At 35.4% G+C, this 13,723-nt stretch overlaps 1 protein-coding gene across 11 annotated transcripts in view; it reads left to right on the plus strand.

Annotated features, from left to right (window-relative positions):
- Positions 1-13,723, plus strand: part of TENM4 (teneurin transmembrane protein 4) — a 1,512,248-nt gene that overhangs the window by 454,898 nt on the left and 1,043,627 nt on the right. For all 11 annotated transcript variants that reach the window (XM_032442260.1, XM_032442267.1, XM_032442273.1 and 8 more), the window contains exon 4: positions 13,448-13,502. The gene's annotated coding sequence lies outside the window, so the exon portion shown is untranslated. The remainder of the gene's footprint in view (positions 1-13,447; positions 13,503-13,723) is intronic.

Raw genomic sequence — 13,723 nt, forward strand, 5'->3', positions numbered from 1 at the left:
CATTCCTGATCTTGCACCTTTATGCCCAGGGACATAACATGTCTCATCAGGGTATTGGTGTCCTCAAGGTAATGACACGGGTGAAAGCAAGCAGCATCTACCTTCCCGGATGAATTCATACAATCAATGAAAATCAAAACTACCCCACTGTCAGTAATGGAACATTTCTCACAGCATCATTGCTCCTTTACTAATTCGTTGATCCTTATTCTCAGTGAAGGTTTACAAAACACTCTGAAATGAAGAGTATGGAAAAATCATACTTTTATCCAATCCTAGAGACAATGAGCTAAGTAAAAATATTGATCATTTTGCACATTAAATTCTCTTTCTCCTCCACTAACTACAAACATTGACTGTCTGTCTTCCTTTTCTTCACAAGAGAAAATTATCCTATGATTCTACTAACATCCTCTCAGATCCATGCTAAATTCTAGGATGGCTTAACCTATACCTAAGTATACCGAGAACTTTTTCTTAACCTTAGCTGCTATTAGTTATGAAGTTTGAGATTTGGAAGAGGTATCTGAATGTTCAGTACCTTGTCTAAATTTTCCAGCTGCTGAGTTAGTGTGACATATGGTGTCGTTTCTGTAGCTTCTGTTGTTTCTGTCGTTTCCTGGCATCCCCCAGGGCTCAATGCTGGGATCGCCTCTGTTTAACATCTTCCTTGATGATCTGGATGAGGGAATTGAGTGCTCAGTAAGTTTGCAGACAACACTAAGTTGGGAGGGAGTGTTGTTCTGCCTGAGGGGAGAAGGGCACTACAGAGGGACCTGGATAGACTTGATCGATGGGCCAAGGTTAACAGCATGAGATTCAATAGGGCTAAGTGTTGGGTCCTGTATTTTGGTCACAACAAGCCCAGGCAACCCTACAGGCTTGGGGAGGTGTGGCTGGAAAGATGCCTTGCGACCTTGGTGTGCTGATGGACAGTCAGCTGAATATGAGCCAGCAATGTGCCCAGGTGGCCAAGAGGGCCAATGGCATCCTGGTTTGTATCAGGAAAGATGTGGTGAGCAGGACTAGGGAAGTCATCCTGCCCCTGTACTCAGCCTTGGTGAGGACTCACCTCGAGTACTGTGTTCAGTTTTGGGCACCTCAGCACAGGAAGAACATTGAGGTGCTGGAGCAGGTCCAGAGAAGGACAACAAGTCTTGAGAAGGGCTTGGAGAATCAGCCCTATGAGGAGAGGCTAAGGAAGCTGGGGCTCTTTCGTCCGGCAAAAAGGAGGCTGAGGGGAGACCTTTTCACCCTCTTCCAGTGTCCGAAAGGTGCTTGCAGAGAGAGTGGGGCAAGTATCTTCTCACTGGTGACAAGTGACAGGACGAGGGGAAATGGCCTCAAGTTGCGCCAAGGTAAGTTTAGGTTGGATGTTAGGAAACACTTCTTTACAGAAAGGGTGGTTAAGTGCTGGAATAGGCTCCCAAGGGAGGTGGTTGAATCACCATCCCTGGATGTGTTTAAGAGCTATTTGGATGTGGTGCTCAGGGATATGATTTAGCAGAGAGTTGTTTGAGTTAGGGTACTATGGTTAGGCTGTGGTTGGACTTGATGATTTTCAAGGTCTTTTCCAACCTGGGTAATTCTATGATTCTATTTTAAATGTTTCTCTTATTGTTGAGAGCAGACGTAAGAGAGAAAACTCATAGCCAAATGCTGACCATTCGTATTTACAGAAAACAGTGACAGTTAAGTACTTGAATGCAGAAGTATCCTCCAGTACAACGCCCTTTCAACAGGTGGAAGCATTCCTGAAACTTTTTTTAACCAGAAAACCTCAATTTTCACATCAACCTAATATGGGATTTTTTATCTATCTATATATATCTATGTATATATATTTAGGAATGTGAGAAAAGAAATTAATGAATCTTTTTGTTCTTTGTAGGGTTTCTGCAGCTTGATTTCTCTTTGCTCATACTATCTAAATGTGGAGAGAATGAGAGAGTTTAAAAAGCTCTCAGGAAACTTCATCCTCATTCCAGTGCAGAACCAACAGATTTAAATCTTCTTAAAAATATAATGCAGCAGGATCCACTAGTTTAAATGGGTGCATCCTTTTTGGAACTGCATCACCATGGAAACAGGAAAAGATCATGGTCTTTGTACAATCCTTGCTTCTTTGTCCTCTCATACTGAACTCCACAGGGGGAACTTGTATAGTTATCCTTCTTTCAAAATGTTTTACAGGGTCACTTTACAAAAGGAGCAATTAACTCACACCAGATACCTCCAAGACTTTCAACAAAATAAGTTTTATACCTTTGTGTCCATGGCCAAACTTTCTATAGATATGATATTATCTTCTGATTCTTTTAGAAGAAAATAGCAGAGATTAAGGATTCTATGTCTCAGATATCAAAAAGTAACACATTCTGTTCCACACTGCAGGGAAATTTTCCTTGAAGTTTTTATATCTCTGGTATGTATGTGAATTGATAGTGTGCATAACCTTGAGTAGTTATTTCTAAATGATGCTGTTTCACCTTCCTTAACTGTATGCAGTTTCTCTCACAGTATTAAATAGCAAAAAACCAAATACCTCATTTATCTTGGATTTTAAAGAAATCTTTATTCATATCAGATGTGATTTTTGTTTTGTTATTTGGTTTTGTTTTGGTGTTTGTTTTTGGTCAAAAGTCAGAAAATAATAACAGAAATTTCTTTTTTTTTTTTTTCTAGCTACATTAGGGAAATCTTTCTGTCATGGATAATTAGGGAAATGGTTTCTTCATTTTCTTTTAAATGGCTTAAGTTTCCCATCCATTATTTTTTTATTTCCGTCTTCATTTTTTCAATTAATTTTACTTTAAGAATTCTCCAAATTTTCCATCACTTTCAATATTTTATTTAATTTTATTTAAAAATGTTTCTCATGTATCTTTATATATATATATATATATATATTTCCTTTTAAATAGCTCTTCTACTCTCTCCTAGCCTCTTGTCATTCAACCATAGTTTCTTGACTCCGTTTTTAACTATGCTCAATTTACAATATGGCGTCTACCATAAGATTAAAAACTACATCAAACCTACTGTTTGAAAATACCCTTCATGTCAGTTGGAGAAGGGAACTGTCTTCCTGGCATTTAAAATACCTTAGATGACATTAGTGAGAAAAATTAATACATTAAGTAGTCAATGCAATATGCATCTATATAGGGCTTTTCTCTCTCTCTCTATTCCTCTCTCTCTCTCTCTATTCCTTAATTCTATTGTTTAGAAAACAGTTAGAAACATTTCTATTTGATAGTGATTTTTTCTTCTGTTTACAGTCTCTTAACCTTGAACACAGCATTCTTTGTTGTAGAACAATATCCTTTGATCTTCTTCTAGACTGCTTTAGATTGCTTCATCTTGTACATGTGCTGCTCAATATAAGTATCAGGTTTTCTATTATGTACTGGTATGTCATTTCATATAGTGCAATGAAGACAGCTTTTGCAGTTAGGGGATGGTGGATTGTTCAGAATTGCCTGAAGACCTGGGAGCCAGGAGGAATCACACTTTTGGAAGATCATAACACTGAACAAGGGAGAAGAACTGACAAGAAGCTTTTCATGTTGCATAGATACAACCCAAGATATAAGATGTCCCAAGTAATGAAACTGCTCATTACACTTCTTATCTACTCAGAAAATTATCTGTTCATGTTATATTTCCATTATTTTAGAATGTGAAAGACACAAGGGTTTTCAATGGATCTTTTAAGAATTTGCCAAGCCCAGAGATCGTTAAAGATAAATATTATTTCATTCTTATAAACTAATGAATAAATAATAATAATAATAATAATAATAATAATAATAATAATAATAATAATAATAATAATAATAATAATAATAATGGAAAAAGCAAGTAAACAAACAAACAAGAACCCACAAAATTTCAGTCTTACCAGATAATGAATTTGAGAAGAATTCTTATGTGTCTATCCTAGGAGGAGAATGTAAGATCTGTGTGTCATTTTGTGTATCTTCTAGTAGGCAACAGATCCAGACTGAAGATGCTGTATTAGAACAGTGACAGTGAAATTACTTTAAAAAATCAAAGCTCAGGCAGGGATTTGTTTTGAATATATGAACCTAGTGTGCAAAGAATATCGGGAGCCAGAGGGTAGTAAGAGATACTCAATGCTAGAGGGTTATTTAAAATATATATTTACACTAAAGTAATTCAACTTTTCTTAATCTGACTTTAATTTACTGTACTAGAGCTCAATTTATTACAAAGCCTGCAACTAAGAAAATCTAAGTTGAAAGAGAAAAGACAAACACAGTCAAATGCAATGTTATATTTAAGCAGAAGGAAGAATCTTTAATTTTCTGTTCCATTCTCCTTCTTAGACCCTCATGACCTTATATAACATTTTTAAATCACTGTGGTTCATTGCAAAGTTTTTGGAAGTTTGGTGGCCCTGCCAGGCAAGGGGGTTGGAACTTCATGATCCTTGAGGTCCCTTCCAACCCAGGTCATTCTGCAATTCTGTGATTCTGTGAAAGGCTCCAGCCTCAGTATGCCCTCTGAATTTATTTAATGTTTCATGAATTAACTTCAATGAAATTACTCACAGAGGTAAAAACTGGCTTATGCATCACAGCCTGTAGGTTGAAATATTCTTATGAAAATAGTTTCACATTTACTTCGTAGAGATAAAAATTATATATTTCGGCTCTATCAAAGAAAAATATATGTTTGCATGCCGATGAAATACTTAGATAACATCTATTGTGTGCACAGAACAGAGAGTTATTCGACTTTTGGTAGGAGCATCTGCTGTAAGTTGTTTGCAAGTGGTAGACTACTTGATATGTAGAAAACAAAACAAACAAACGAAAAAACACTGTAAATTGCCCCAAGAATGTAAACTCAGATTTCAGGAATTAATTCAGTGAAAAATTTCCTTTTTCCTAAAGTTAACCTGATATCATAATAACAAAGACGTGTGGCACCACAACAGTTAGTATACAAGAAACAATTGTGAAGGAGGCGAAAGGCCATGTCCTATGCTATTTTGCCACTAGTTTGTTTTTCTCCCCCTCATCAGTTTGTGTTGTCTGACATTAGGTTTACAGCACATCACTTTTAGGTAACTTCTTTCTTGAGCATGGCTAAAAATATCACTTTCAGCAGCAGAAGCAAGAGATGCTGTCTGCAAAATCCAAATTCAGTTCATAATACAATTGAGGAAGGAGTTTTTAAATTAGTATTACTATTCAAACTATATATGTATTATTAAATTTCTAACCAGATCGCTTTTTGAGAGAAAAGATGTGTGTTGTTTGTTTTTGTATGTAGGTAAGAACAATAAATCAAACGATATCTTTTTTATGAATTATTATTTATTTATCAGTTCTTCTACCACCATCTTGGATGGAAGATGGCTTGAATAGATGAGTTTTATACTATGAATAAATGGTACAAGTTCTACAAGTGAAGAAATATTTCAAAGGAAATCAATGTAAAATGACAACTAACTTCATTCCCTAGACATCTTGTTGAACAGCTTAAGTCATTTGTACAACATTACCTCACTTCACGTATAGTAAGATTAGAGTTCCCTCTCTGCACGATACCGTAGGAAAATTAAGTACAGCAAGAAGTATTGTAACATCTGAAAAAGAGCAGATTACTGAACTGAGATCAATTTTTACACTTAGGATGGGAAGGCTTCTCTATTATTACTCTTTTTTTTTTTTTTTTTCCTAAAGATGCAATAAATATCAGTGCAAATATTTAGTATTTACATATAAATGTTTGAGGTTTCTACCTAACCACACGAAGGCACAATACTTCATAAAGTATGTAGAGAGCAAAAATGAAGCCCTCAGAATCAGAAAAGGTACATTAAAGATAATCATGTAGTTATCACTTTGCCATATAGTGTAATTGATAGTGGTATTCAAGATTAATGGACTTTGTAGTTCAGTAGATTAATGCATGCTGCACATATCTCCCTGACTGGAATTTTGACAGAAATCCAGAATCAGATTTAAAGACTTTTTAGTCTCTTAGCTGTACTGAAAGCTGGAAACTTTTTTTTTTTGTTGTTGCTAATTTATTTTTTTTTAATAGCTTGGCATTATGCATAAATAAAATTTATTAGCAGATCAGGTTTGCCTAGAATTCAGCAGTGTGTCCTAGGAAAATGTAAATATATGGTGAATGCAGCTCTGATGTTTTTCTTGTTAGTTCTCAGCAAATGAGCTCATTCTTGCATTCTGTGAAATGAGATTCAAAATTGTTAGAGGATGTAGTCCTAAAGGGAATGTTCTTAAAAAAAGCTGATTACCTTGTTTATTTCTGTGCTATAGTTAGTTACCCCTTTCTTTATAAAATATTAATGAAGATTGGATTTCTACAAGCCAAATTCGGCTTTAAGAAAATCATGCAAATATTCATTCATATCTTTAATAGTTGTCATTTTAATTGTCATTTTGTATTTAAATGGCTGTAAGAAAAAGAAGAAAAAACAGGATGCAGCATCGGATTTCAATTATTACTATGGAAATCAATGCAATTTTCACAGAAGAAAAAATCCTATAACAAATAATTTCTTTTTTTCTTTTATTCCAGCATCATTTTATATGTTTTATCAATAATTTCTTTTTTATTTTTTTTTAAATTTAAACATTTCCAAAAATAAGTGATTCTGATTTTTTTTTTAAAGTAAAATAAAGAACATTTCATTCCAAAATATGTGGAATTTGTATCTATTTTTAGTAGTCTAATTACTCTGCATACTGAAGTCCCTGTATAGAAAGGTGATCGTCTTCTTCATTACTGTCAAAACTGCTATCCATTTTAACTTCCCACTCCTGCTCTGGAACTGGCCTTTTCTTCAATACCCCGAAGCAAAGCCAGCTATACATGTTTCCTCTGTCAGCTAGGATTTTCCTTAGAGATGGAGGATTCCCAGTAGTCTTACTAGCTCAGCATTAGGATAACAGATCAGTGCAAAGGAACTATACTAGGAGCCAAAGATTTAAATCAGAATAGCCAGGAGTTTCATTATATTACACCAAATTCAAATCTACTTGCAAATTGCTTTCTCAACTCTTTTTTTTTTTTTTTTTTTTTTAAGCATTTATTTATTTCAAATAGAGTTTAATCATCCATGCTAATATTGACTGAGGGTTTCAGAATATTGTCTGAGAATGATGCTGTAGTCACAATGGTCTGCATTCATGTTGCAAAGGAGTAAATAGCTATTATGAAGTTCCTAGTTACTTTGATGTCAATAAAACTGAAGTTTTCAAGAACATTTGCTTGTAGCTTCTTTATTCTGAGACTGAAATTCTGCATTTACTATCCACTCATATATTCTTCATAGTACATTAAGATCAAGGAATCACAGACCACTTAAAGTTGGAAAGTTCTTCTGAGATTACCTCATTCAACTTTGTGTAAGTCTTCTGCAGGACAAGCTACAAAGTTAAATGAGATTACTCAGGGATGCACAGGGACCCTCTCCAAAGATCTTTTCTACAGCTTCTCAGATAATCTTTCCAGTGCTTAATCACTGTCATAATGAAAAACAGTCCTCTGATACCCAAATAGAATTTCCCTTGTTCACCGTGGACCTCAGAGATGAGTTTGGCATCAGCTGCTGATTGTCTTGACAGCATCTGTTGAACTGTCCCCACTTTATATATTGCTATATGATTCTAAGGAACACAAAACTAACAATAAAACTCGTATAGACTCACGGAAGCTCAGTTGTGGACAATTAAGACTTCCCTCAGTCAATTGGTTGCTAAAGCAACTCCATTATTTGCTTATCCCTTATGTCAGCAAGGGATTGCTGTGGACAGTGATTTTCAACTTGAAAGTATTATCCATACTTTTCTGTAGATCTACTTCCCAGGCAGCTGGTTATGGAGTTCTTCTTTCCCCGAGACTTTGCACAGCTCAGGTAGTTGTTGGTACCATTGTCCTCCATCGTTTTGTCCCTATTCTCCAAATTCTGCAGTTAGCCACAGAGTTCCTGGAGGCTTGAGAGACTTACCAATAAAAAGTGATCTAGGAAAGTCATGTGCCATGATTGTCTGCTTTTCATCACTTCCACCAACATCAATTCAGCTTGAAAAATGCATTATTCTTGGCCTACTTTTTGCTTCTTATGTACTTGCAGAAATCCTCCTTGTTGCCTTGCACCTCTTGCGGCAGATTGAACACAAGCTGAGATGTGCCTGTACAAACACTGTCGCTGCTCATTCATCAGATATCTCCATAGTCTTTTACACAGTCCATCTTTGCTTCTATCTTCTGTGTACTTCCTTTGAGCCGAGTCTTGATTTCCTTGTTTATCAGTGTTTATTTCTGCTAAATCTGCTCAACTCCCTGTATAATGGGATAACCAGTCCTTGCACTTTGAGGAGACTGTCCTTGAAGATCATCTCATCAGTCAGGTTTCCTAGACCCTTTGTGCTTCAAAGCAGAGACTCCTGTGGGATCCCAGCTAACAGATTTCCTTAATTCCCAAGGGCAACATCTTCATTTTGCTACTCACATCCTTCACTTCTCTCAGGATTTCATAAGCTATGATTTCAAGATCATTGCAGTCAGCTATCATCTTACTAAATATTATGCATCGGTATTACATTTGTGAGTAACAGATGCAGATGGCACTTATCCCTCATGGTACCTACAATCCTTTTTATTAAAGCTACCCCATACAGCCCACCAGCATCTGTATCAAAACAATCTGTAAAAAGACATTCAAGGTCAGGCTGGATGGAGCTCTTGATCAAGCTGTAGGTGACCCTGTTCATCACAGGGAAGTTGGAGCAGATAGCCTTTAAAGGTCCTTTCAAACACAAATGATTCTATGATTCCATAACTCTCTCAGTACTTCAAGCCATATAGTTTATCTTCAGTACTGCTTTACATCCTAGTACTACATCCCAGCTGATAACAGTGAAATCTGTGTGGAAGAAACTGAAATTATTCAGCTACATTATATTTGTATTCTGTGGTTGGTACGTTTTCTAATGTTACTGTATCTGTGATATATAGATCTATCACAACATGTGTTACTGTGCTTTAAATTTTAACATGCTAAAAAAATAGAAAGAAAGAAAGAAAAAAGAAAAAGGCAAGTACTAGAATTCTCATGGGTTTGGCCATTAATATTTTAGCTTAGGTAAACAAGAACTTTGCCTAATTTATTAGTTCTCATTATATCTTACGTGTAGAAGTTAAATTCTCTTCTGTTTGGGAAATTCCCCATCTGCTTGGAAAATGATATTTCTTCTCTGCAAATTAATCTAGCAGAAGGGACATAGTTGGGTAATATTTTAGAAAAATTACTTCACTTGTCACCAACCAAACTGTCGTGATTTTGACCCACTTTGAAATTAGTTAACATTTGCTTCCTTTCTCATGTTTCATACATAATTCATTTGGGTTTTCACTGTAGTTGCTTTGTGTTTCTAGAGTGGGGATGTGTTGTATAGTCACTCTTAGGAGAAATGGAAACACAACATTTGTCAAGGTGTCATAGTGAACAATGAAACCTCATTACATGTCACTCGGAGAACTGAATGAAAAGTGATGCTACATCTTGGCAATTTTATACCTAAATCATGGAAGGTGAAAGACAGGAAGCAAGTTTTCATTGCTTTGATAGTATTCTGGTTTGATTTGTTCTCTAAGAGCTCTCACATAAGTCAGTCTTGATATTTTACTTCTCGATCTCTGCTGGAGTTACTGGGAATTTCACCAATAATTTCACTGGGAATGGAAATAAACCCCACGTGAATGAAATTACCCATGTGTAAGAGTTTGCAAGATTAGATCCTCCAAGGCAGAGGCTGTCAATTTTCTTTGCAATGCACAGCTCTGAGGACATTCTTCCTACTAGACAAAAAAAAAAAAAAAAAAGCTTCAACATGGTATGCCATACCACTTTGTTATTGTTACACCCTCAAAATGTTATCATTATTTAAATAGGAAAAGCAGTAATTACAAAAAGATCAGTTTGATTATAGAACAAACAATTGGAAGTTATCATCCTGAATTCAGTGAAATTGCTGATACTGAGTATTTGCACTGTATTTTTGGACAGATGTCTATCTCTGTGCCTTTTTTTTACTTTTCACATTGTTTAACTACCTCAGTGTAGGGCTCTTCCTCATGAAAGAGAATCTTTTATACTATAGTAATTAAATATCTCTACTCAGTTAACCTGAAGACAAATTATTTTATCCATGCAATTGATTATAACCTAAATATTCAGATTCCACAGAATAACATCTCTTTTCTCAAAGTTTAAACTTGCACACTTTCCAATAAGATGACTTATCTATTAGGATAAATCTTAGCAGAATTAAATATTATACATTTATCAACAAAACGGGCAATACTGTTTATTTGTCCTTTAACTGAGAGTATCTTCAACATAGATTATAAAACCAGAAGTATCATCAGTGTTCACTAGGATTACCTGTGATGTTCCCAGTCCATCTTTCTCTAGAACATAAATTACTCCCATGGGTGTGGGGTGGCCTCACAATCAGGGCTTCCTAGCAATATGATTTGGCTCCATCTAGAAATTTCATTAGAAAATGTTAATGTAATAAAAGACACTAAAAAACAAACCACCCAACAACAACAACAAAAAGATTAGCTAAGGATGACAACATAAAAACATAAGTATAAGCTTTACCATGCTGACCTACAGCCATACTGTCATTCATTGTCAAAATTATAGGGTGTAACAGCATATCACATCTTTTCCTGTCAAAACGTTCCCTCTGACAAAGGTCAGTGCCTTCGTGACATAAATCCGTTATCCTATTATTGTCAGAAGTATCATGAGAAGAAAGGAGTAGAATCAAATGCTTGGAACACACAAAGTCAATGCAGCTTAATTGAGGAAAGTGCTGCATTTCCCATTTCCCTTTGTCAGGCTGCCAGCCATCAGCATGAGTGTTCATTCTCACAATCTGTTTGTGTTTTAATGAGTAATAGCATTTTACTGGCCTTGAAAATGACTATCCTATTACTACCAAAGTGCATTCATGGGATCAAGTGCCTTTTGAACAGTTAATTATATTGTGCCCTTTAGATAGACGAGATGGTCTATTTAAGGCTTCAGATGAAACCTTTAAAACTATGTCCAATCTGCTGGAAAATTAAAAATATAGTAATCTCAGTGCTAAAATCAGGCACATCATGAGCTATTCAAATATACATTCACTTAAAATAGTTTGTTATTTAGTGGAATTTATGGGGGTTTTTCTTCTTCACAATAGCCAACATCTCCAAAAAGTCATGCACATTTGTAATAGATGGAAAATAAAGTAAAATAATAATAACAGGAAAAAATTGTGCCAAATTGTTAACAGCAATGTTTTGTTTTACATGCATTTGAGAAGATCCCAAACTATTATAATAACAGTGATTGTGAGTTTCTTCCAGTAACACCAAGGTGAACTGGGACTGTGTACAAGTGAAATACTAGGACTATTAGGAATACTAGACATTAACCTGAGTTGATTAAAACATGCATATACATGTGTCAGTCAGTGACAATGATAGAAATCAGATTTTCTGGGTAGGGCTGGTCTGTTTTTTGCCATCAACAGGAAAACATGGCTAAAGTCAAAAGACCACAGTATACGGGGGAAAAGAAAGAACATTATGAGTGTGCTTGCTGCCTCCCAGATTGGATTCCTAGATTGAATTTACACATGCCATATACATTCTGAATGTACTTTGCCATTGTCATCACAGTGCTATAGCCAAGTTGGCACAGATCTTATGAAAATAAGGTTGAGCAAAAGGAGAAAACTAAAATTTACAATCTAGTGTAACTTGTAAAGTCTACACTAGAGTTTGAAGCATATGATTATTCAGTCTCAGAGTATGGAATTGCAGTGTTGGAGAACCGGATTGCACTATTTTTCATCTCTATTAACTCTGTGATCTACGCTAAATTACTTTTTCTTTTTCAGTTGAAAATCAAACAATAGCTTTGCAAATTTCATATATAAAACACCTGCTGATCCCTTGTTATGAGTGAATGGACCTCCAGGATTTACAATTCTAATAACAGGAATTTAAAAGAGGAGCAAATAGAAAAGGCGTATTGTTTGCTTGTTTGTTTGACAGCCTCGTATCTTTGCTTAGGAACTGAAAATGGAAAAATACAGAAACTTGAAGACAAAACAAAAAATGCAAACACCCTTAAATAAAATATAGAAAACAAAACCAATCCTTCATTTACTCCCCAAAAAACTAGATTTAGTGCTTCTGTTCCACATAAACTATTCTATGGACCTCATGCATTCCTTCTCTTGTCTCATCCTGTAGCTAATAAAGCTGGAGAAACTTTCCTGAAATAACTCCCCAGCTTTCAGAAAACCTAATAGCTATTCATTTCCTTCCTCAAGATATTTGGTGATTTCCAGTTGTATCTTTAATGTCCTCTTGCTGATGCTCACTTTAAATACTGCTTCTACATGGTATTATTGGCAGAAGTTGCTGTCTTCGTTTTGCATTATCACATTAGCACTCTGTTATTGGGAAGAAGGAATTAGAAGGCTGCAAAAGCAGAAACTTGATATATTCAGAGAAATCTTTTCATTGGTGTCTTCATCTCTGCAAGAAGGTTCTGTGGGGATATTTCTGAATTATGCAGACAAGAAATTCTTCACTGAGAGGGTGGTGAGACACTGAAAAAGGCTGCCCAGAGAGGTTGTGGATTCCCCTTCTCTGGAAGCATTCAAGCCCAGGCTGGATGGGGCTGTGAGCAACCTGGTGTAAAGGGAGGTGTCTCTGCATATAGCAGGGGGACTAGAGCTCAGTGATCTTAATGGTCCCTTCTAATCCTAACCATTATATGATTCTATGATTCTACAAAGTTAATGGTAAATGAGGTATAAAGAAGGAGGTAGAAATTTGGATTTGAAACAAGGAGATCTCTTTAGCACGGAAACTTGAGGATCAGGATCCAGGTTGAACTTCAAATCTGGCTGATAGTTAAGTTTACAGGAAAAAAATAATCCAAAAGCTTCTTAAAATTAAGTAATTTTTCTGATTGCACTGACTGGGATGGGAAATATGAAATGCCAACAATTTTATCTTTTCATTACTTATGAGATTGTGTAATTCAACTTTTTTCTGTTTACTCGAATGATAAAAGATGATATTAAAGAGTATTTTAGTCATTATTAATTTCCTCTATCATGTATTATTCAATATGAGGTATCAGTCCTGGGACCAGAAAATTTGTCTTAGCAGCAAACATGTCTACGCTTTCACCTATATTCGAGGTTAACAAAAAATAGGGTGCATATCTTCAAGAAATGTTAATATACAAAGTTTACATCAGATTGAATATCTTTCTATATTTTGCAATTTTCATTCTGATTATAGCTTTTATTCTACATATGTGTTTATTTTATTATTATTATTATTATTTTCTCTTTCTTAGGACGTTTGCTAGATTTTCACTGGATTTGTTCAGACATCCCACTGCTGTTAATAAGGTAAGAGTATTTGATGTGAACTAAGTATATTTTAAGAAATTCCTGTTACCAATGGGTGTAAAGTCAGTTAAGGATTTATGTTTTAGGTTTAGGGTTGGTGCTGGAGACTTTCCTGTGTGAGAGAAGTAGGTTGTGTCAAAGCAAAAAAGTTCTATAAAATGAAATGAATGAATAGAACAATTAATTTTATGCTTTGAGTGCAGAGTGTAAATTGTTGACCT

This window comes from Coturnix japonica, chromosome 1 (assembly GCF_001577835.2).
Source record: "Coturnix japonica isolate 7356 chromosome 1, Coturnix japonica 2.1, whole genome shotgun sequence".
In the NCBI taxonomy this organism is placed as follows: domain Eukaryota; kingdom Metazoa; phylum Chordata; class Aves; order Galliformes; family Phasianidae; genus Coturnix; species Coturnix japonica.